This window comes from Artibeus jamaicensis, unplaced genomic scaffold (genome assembly GCF_021234435.1).
Source record: "Artibeus jamaicensis isolate MK-2021 breed Jamaican fruit bat unplaced genomic scaffold, CSHL_Jam_final contig_354, whole genome shotgun sequence".
In the NCBI taxonomy this organism is placed as follows: domain Eukaryota; kingdom Metazoa; phylum Chordata; class Mammalia; order Chiroptera; family Phyllostomidae; genus Artibeus; species Artibeus jamaicensis.
Genome location: NW_026521803.1, coordinates 6,052,641 through 6,060,594, shown reverse-complemented (window position 1 = coordinate 6,060,594; position 7,954 = coordinate 6,052,641). Strand labels below are relative to the sequence as shown.

Sequence of the window (7,954 nt, the reverse complement as noted above, 5' to 3'; positions counted from 1 at the left end):
TTAGATTTAAGTTGGGTAATGAAGATGGGACCCTAATCTGATAGGACTGTTGTCCTTAGAAGAAGAAGAAACATTAGAAATTCCTTCTATTTCTGGGCGTGCACAGGAGAAGAGGCCATTTGAGGATACAGTGAGGGGATTGCTGTCTTCAAACCAAAAAGAGAGGCCTCTCTAGAAACCAGTCCTACCAGCACCTTAATCTTGGATTTCTAGCCTCCAGAATTATGAAAAAATAAATTTCTGTTTAAGCTGCCCAGTCTGTGGTATTTTTTATGGAACCTCTACCAGACTAATACACTTTATATTTTAAGAAGGATGCTTGCTATGCCTTATCTTCTTATAAATGGCTAATCAGTGATACTGAAGAGCACTATATAGGAGAAATCACACTTCAGCCTTTGAGAAACTCAAAACCACCATTTAAACTTTTTGAGAAGCAACACACTAACCATACATGTGTATTGGAACCACATCCTGAAACTTTCCACTATTGGTCTGGGTTTTGTAAAATCTTGTTTTAGGCCACACTCAATATGGCTCAGGTACTAAAGTTCCTGAAGAATCTGATTAAGAGGCATAGAATTTGCAGCTAATATTATCAAGAGCTACCAAGATAATGCCTTAGTGAACTTTCAGTACAATACCAACCCATTTATAAAGGTAAAGGGGATATTACGGAGAAATATCCATAAGATTTTTGTAGAAGGTCAGTTTTAGGATGGAATGGTCACAAATCGAGTATAACATACTGGGATGAAGCAATGTTGGGGTTTACACTGTGGGGTCCCAGGAGAGTTGTTCAGTTCCAAATTAGAATTGTAATTGGGGATGCTTAGATTTTTTTCATTAATACTTTTAGATTTTTTTTTATCTCATGTTGATTGTGTTGTAGATAAAATCACTCAGTCTTAGAATGTAGTTAATAATGAGTAGGGGGATTCACTCTCTCTAAGTACATTCTCTCTCACTGAGGGCCTTTCAACAGTTTTTAAAACTAAGTTGGTTTCTCCACCAACCTGTGCGGCCAGGCCCACCTCTTTGGTCTCACTCACTGTAGGCCCTGGAGAGCTGGTGAAGACTAGACTATGTAGAGGCAATGAATTGGTATTTTTTCTCTCTATAGTGAGAATGCAGTGCAGTGCCTTTGTATGGCTTACATTTAAAATAATTGTTTGGAACAGGTTGTACCAGGTCAAGGGTGAAAGCCAGGAGACCAGGTATGGTGCTACAGTAAAAGAGGCAAGAAATCATGGTGCCTGGATAAAGGTGGTAGTAGTAACCATGGAAAACAGTGGGAGGCTAAGGGTAATATTTTGGAGGCAGAGATAGTTGCTGATGAGCTGAATGAGTAGGTGATGATAGAAAAGAAAAGGCGGAATGAGGACATCTGTATCTGGGGCTTCAGTAATGGGGTAGTGCTTTCATAAACAGGAATGGAAAATGCTGTGTGGAGCAGGTTTTTTGGGGAAAATTGTTCTGTTTTGAACATGTTAGTTTTAATATTCTTATTAAATATTGAGGTCAGCTGCTTTGACACACTAGCATGGAGCTCCACAAAATGGTCCAGTCTACAGATACATATTTGAAATTCTTACATTTAAATGCCAATATACATTCCTTGGCACAATATACATTTTTTGGCACAATATGCATTGGCATTTAAAGTCATGGGAATGGATAACCTGGGGGCAGGAATTAAGGCAGTTGCAAAAATGATTAATTCATAACCCTCATTCTCAAGGAATGTAAGTGAGCATTTTCAAATACAATTACATATGAAAATATGTATATTATATATAAATATATACATCTCAGTATGTAAATGTTTCAATAAAACTCCAAAATTTTACCTGCCTGCAAGTTCCAATTTTGGTCTTTTAACTGCAGATAATTTATTTTCTAATTAGGTAGTTGAATCTGTAGCTAAACCTGAGCTTCCTTCCTACTTTCCTTGCCTAAATTAAGCTAACTTTGAATTAGTAGGGATAGTAAAATCTCCTGTTCTCTCAGAGAAAAATGTAATTGTTACCCCATAAAGCTATTTTCTGAATATCTCCTAAATATAATGCTCCAGAATTCTCTTGTAGTTTTGCAAATTCTGTGGTTTCAAAAGTATTTTGTACTCAAGAGTAATAGATTCTCTAGAAGAAAGAAATCTAGAATCAGCCTGACATTCTGGTACCCTTCCTACACTCCCCTGATATTTGCAGACATTTGCTTGAATAATAGGCATTCTCATCCTTCCTGACTCAGTTAATGAAAAATGAGTTCACCTGACAGTGAAAATAAAGGTAGTAGAGGGAGAAATGGTAAGGAACAGCATTTTATAATTCAAAAGATAAGAAAAAACATCTCATTAAAAATTAAAATGTTAGGGAAGAAATACAAAAAGAGAAAAACCAACAAAAAAGGTTAAAATACAGATAAAATAACATATAACTACTCTCTTTCTTTCTTTCTTTTTTTTTTGGGGGGGGTACTTCTTCTCTACTATCAAATACTAACAGCTCACAAGCTCATGAAAATGAAATGATAATAATGACAGAAATTGTTGAACGCTTACTTTGTGCCTTTTCACCGATGTAGGCACTTTTCAAGCCTTATTTTCTTAAACCTTCACTTCAGTTCACTGTATGGCAATCAGAGATGATAGCAACAAGCTCAAGGGCATACAGCCCAAATGTGCTTGAGGTGGAATTTTAACTCTGTCCTTTTGCCTTTAGAGTACTTGCCTTTCAACTCTACTATGGCCACAGGGAAGAAGGATACAGTGTTTCACCTGCTTTTGTCAAGATGTACCTTAAAAAATTGTTTTTCTCATATGTGATTCAGCCCAGTAGACCAAGGTTATGAGTTCTCCAAACCCTGTGGAAATAAAATGACCCCTTTCCCTGAAAAAAAAATTAAAATGTGCTATTTGAAATAAGACTCCAACTTTCCCTTTAAGATTTGATGTTTCTTTACAAAGGGTGCCTCCCCCTAGATATTTTCTTCTGTTAATTTTTCCCCCCATAGTGGTATGGTTTTTCATACAAAAAATGAAATAACTCAAATACTCTCACCATTAGAGAGTATAAATAAATTGTGATATGTAAACACAATAGAGTAAACCACAATAATGTAAAATGAACAAATCACAGTTCTTGCAACAGCTTGGATCAATCTCACAAATTTTATAAGATTGAAACAAAGAAGAGATACAAAATATATACACAACATAAGTTCATTTATATAAAGCTCAAAATCAATGCCTGACACTTATTTTCAAATGTTTCAGCAAATAAAATATCTGTTTATATCCACCTATTCAGATACAAAGAAAATGTTGCAAATTGTTAGCAAAAAAGAATCTATGTAGGAGTATATATACTTTATTTTATTATTTTGTTACTTTTCTTTAGGTTTAAGATTTTTCAAAATAAAAAGATAAAGTTAAAAGATCAGATAAAGCTAATTTATATTGTTTAGGAGTGGTTTCTTTATCTGGGTGATAGATGCATATGTTTTCTTTATAAAAATTTATTAAACTATATATATTTATGTAGTTTTTCTGTATCTATATTTCAAAAGAAAGGTAAAAGTAGGATGCATATAAAAATAGTCTAAATAATGTTTTCTTTAGCTGTGCAGAAGCTTTGTATTTTGATGAAATCCAATTTGTTTAGTCTTTTATTTATATCCTTTGCTCTAGGGGATGACATACGAGTGAAAATATTGCTGTGTGGAATATCTGAGATTTTTCTGCCTATGTTCTCCTCTAGGACTTTCATGGTTTCATGACTTATATTTAAGTCTTTTATCTACCTTGAGTTTATTTTTGTGTATGGTGTAAGTTGGTGGTCGAGTTTCATTTTTTTGCATGTAGCTTCTAGGTCTCACAACACCATTTGCTGAAGAGGCTATTTTTACTCTATTTTATGCTTCTGCTCTGTTTAGTAAATATTAATTGACCATAGAGACTTGGATTTATTTCAGGACTCTCTATAAAGATACTGCAAGGCTAAAGAAACCATCAGCAAAATGAAAATAGGACTAGCCATATGGGAAAATATATTTGCAAATGATACTCTGGACAAGGGTTTGATCTACAAAATATAGAAAGAACTCACATGACTCCACTCCAGGAAGACAAACAATCCAATTAAGAAATGGGCAAAGGGCCTGAACTGACACTTCTCCAAGGAGGGCATATAGTGGGCCCAGAGACATATGAAATGATGCTCAGCATCACTAGCCATCAGAGAGATGCAAATTAAAACCACAATGTAATATGACTTCACACAGGTCAGAATGGCCATCATAAACAAAGCAACAAACAACAGGTGCTGGCAAGATTGTGGACAAAAGGGAACCCTTGTGCCCTGTTGGTGGGAATGCAGACTGGTGCAGCCACTGTGGAAAACAGTATGGACTTTCTTCAGAAAACTAGAAATGGAACTGCCTTTTGACCTGGCAATTCTGCTGCTGGAGTTCTACCCTAAGAACCCTGAAACACCAATTCAGTAGACCCTAAGCACCCCAATGTTCATTGCAGCACAATTCACAGTAGCCAAGTGATGGAAACAGCCTAAGCGCCCATCAGTAAATCAGTAGATTAAAAAACAGTGGTACATTTACACAATGGAATACTATGCAGCAGAAATAAAGAAGGAGCTCCTACCCTTTGCAACAGCATGGATGGAACTGAAAAGCATTATCCTAAGTGAAATAAGCCAGGTGGTGAAGGACAAATACCGTATGATCTCACCTATAAGCAAAACCTGATTAACAAAGCAAAGAAGCAAGCAACATGTAAACAGAGACATTGAAAAAAGAACCGACTGACGGTCACCAGAGGGGAGAGGGGAGAGGGATAATGGGAAAAGTAGGAGAATGCTCATCAAGGAACGTGTATAAAGGACACATGGACAAAGCCAAAGAAGATAGGGTCGAGGGTGGGAGGTGGGAATAGGTGGGGAGGGCGTTTATGGAGGGGAGAAAATGAAGACAACTTTGCTTGAAAAACAGTAAAAAAATAAAACAAAATTCTGAATCACAAAACTGCTTATTTTGATAAAACATGTTAAATGATAAAACATACTTGTTAAACATTATTATTAAAAATAAACTTTTTGCTTCATAACAACCAAACATGAGTATGGGATCTTTTGTTATATGGGTCATTTACTTAAGATCAATTTATTAAAAAGTACATACTGAGAACCAGTTTTTGAGGTTGTCTCTAATGCCACCAAAGTTTCTATGAGGTAGTTTTTACACAACCATCAATTCTGAATCTTGTTTACCTTGATATTAGGAAGTATATTCTTCTAAGTAACTTCCATGAAATGCACTATAATATGCCAACAATCATTTTGGCAAATAAAAAAAATTCTGGATGAAAGTTTTGTAATTATTCATATAGCATACACAGTTTATATTACCCATGCAAAAATGTTGCCATTGTTTATAGGTTTCTCCAAATTCCTTATTAGGATTTCACAGTTTTTTTTTTTTTTTTTGTAAAATCCTCAAAGTCAAAAGTTGTTCAGAATTTCATGTTTTCCAACTGACTTTTAATATAAATAGTTATATTAATCTACTTCATTGTCATCATCTGAATCATCTAAATCAGTATGAAAATGTAAATTACTTTCTTCATTTCTTCTGGTTCTTTGTTAAATGGAGTAACAATGTCTTCTTTCTTTCCATATTTTGCACAAACTTGAAGTTCACAGGCACATGGTCTACACATCATATGATAAGAATCTTTCACTGTCTTTTGTAAACATTTAACATATTTTTAGGCCTTGATTGTACTTGTAATATTTTATACACCACCATTCAAGAGCTTCTTTACAAGGCTATGTGGTAAAATAATGTATTTTTTGTGACTATAAGATGCACTCTCCCGAATTTGGGAGGCAAAGGGAGATTCATCTTATAGTCTGAATGTAGCTTTACATTTACATTGGTGATATATTATGCTATTAAATTTTTTTCCACATTTTTTGCTTCCATTTTTTCCCCTATTTTCTTCCTCTAAAACCTAGGTGCATCTTATTGGTCTGAAAAATACAGTAAATTTTAAGGACAAAAAATAAAATGAAGTAAAATTAAAAAATAAAGAACTTCTTTATAGTGCTAACATACTCCATCATGAAGTTTTGCATTAATTTTCTTTCTCTGAAAGCTCTTATTAAACTTGTCATTTTTGAAGCTAAATGTATTCTGGTGCCTCTGAGGCCTGGAACAGGCCATGGTACTGTTCTGGGAGTTCATTGACGAAATCACAATCACCATGTGCTGGGGCAAGAAAGATGCAGGGAAGATCAAGGTCTTTTGTTATGTTTTTTAGGCTCCCTATTTAATGTTTAGAGTTGGAGCTAGATAAAAGTGATGTTTTTGAGAAACTTGAATGAAAGGAAGGTTTTTTTTCACAAGGAAATAAATAACAAATATGGTAACTATGGTGCTTGCTTGTGCTGTTATACATTCTTGCCACTCTCGGTACCTCCCAAACACCAAGGACATGGTTAAGTGTACAAATGAAGCCTAAATGGCTATGTAGACCAGTGTATCCAAAGGAGGCAGAATAAAAAATCTTAGGGATGATCGTGTAAAAGGGAACTCCTTGGGACCAATCTCTTTCTTTCCAACCCTGGTGGATAATGGATAAAAATGCATAATTCAAATAACAGAGAAGAAAATTTATATTTTAGATTTGCTTTTTGTCACAAGAATTATATGTGAAAATTCAGTTCCTCCTAATATCTTATCCCCAAGTGCAAATATCACTGATAAATGTGGTTTTTTTAATAGAATATCAACTTCCTGCAATTAACAATGGCCATTAAATTACATTGGTAGATACACTCTTATTCCATTTTGTTCAGATTTACCTAGAGCTTTTCTGATGTAAACACACTTTGTCTCCTCTTTAAACCTTGAATTCTGGTATTGATGCCTTTTTGAGAAGACTTTCAATGTGGTTCCCAGGCTACCTGACAATTGGATTAATACCTTAATTCCATTCAGATAGACTACTAGAGCAGTTCCATAACAATAATTTATGAACACCAATGTCTTTGTCTAGACAGGAACATTTGACACCTAATCCCACTACTAATTTCCTAGAGGAATAAACTCTAAAATTGAGTGAATTTGAAAACTTACCTGAGTGCCATATTTTCCTGTGTGAAAGGGTTCCAGAATACAAAGGAGTTCAAATTTTTAAAATAGCCCCCTTTTTGATATGTATGTAGTCTTTGGGATCTATTGAAAGTCCTTTTATTAATGCCATTAGAGAAAAGCTAATTTGCCTTCTATTATTCAAGAAATGCTTTGTTTCCCATATGCACACAGAAATAACTGAACCATTAGCAAAAGGACAAAACATTTCAGTTCCAGCTCTTATAGTTGCTCATGATTTGGTAGAGTAGACTATTGAAGGTCATCACTAGGAGCTTTCCCTCCATATCTATCATGGTATCCAATTATATCTTGCAGTGACCTTGAATGACCTGCTTGATATCCTTGTATCTTAATGCCACATTCTTTATCACAGAGGGACAAAAAAAAAAAACCAATGACCTTTAGAATGTATTGTTTTAATTGTCTGCTGACAGCCTTTCATTGCAGCTACCCTGCTTGTATGAGTAAAACCTAATGATCAAAATAAAAAAAAAACACCTCCAAGTAAAATTTCCCCGGGACTTTATCAAATACTAGCAATGGTGCTCTGACATTATTAAGTCTTGGAGGTTTTTATGTTGTTCCAAAATATTATTTGATATTTATTGAAATTGAATAACATTTTTTGGGATAATTCGAGCTAGAATGACATATCCAAGTATGCCCTAGTAGCAGTTCTCATTCTCACTGAATTGGCATCAAGATAAAATCTTCTGGTAACTCATAAATATTACAGTTATGCTGTTTTCACTTTTTTTAAAGCAAGGGTTCTAAGGCAAAC

The 7,954-nt window shown here is 34.6% G+C and overlaps 1 pseudogene; it reads right to left on the bottom strand.

Annotated features, from left to right (window-relative positions):
* Positions 1-5,573: 5,573 nt before the first annotated feature.
* Positions 5,574-6,261, bottom strand: LOC119061205 (uncharacterized protein C9orf85 homolog; annotated as a pseudogene).
* Between the last annotated feature and the right edge of the window lie 1,693 nt (positions 6,262-7,954).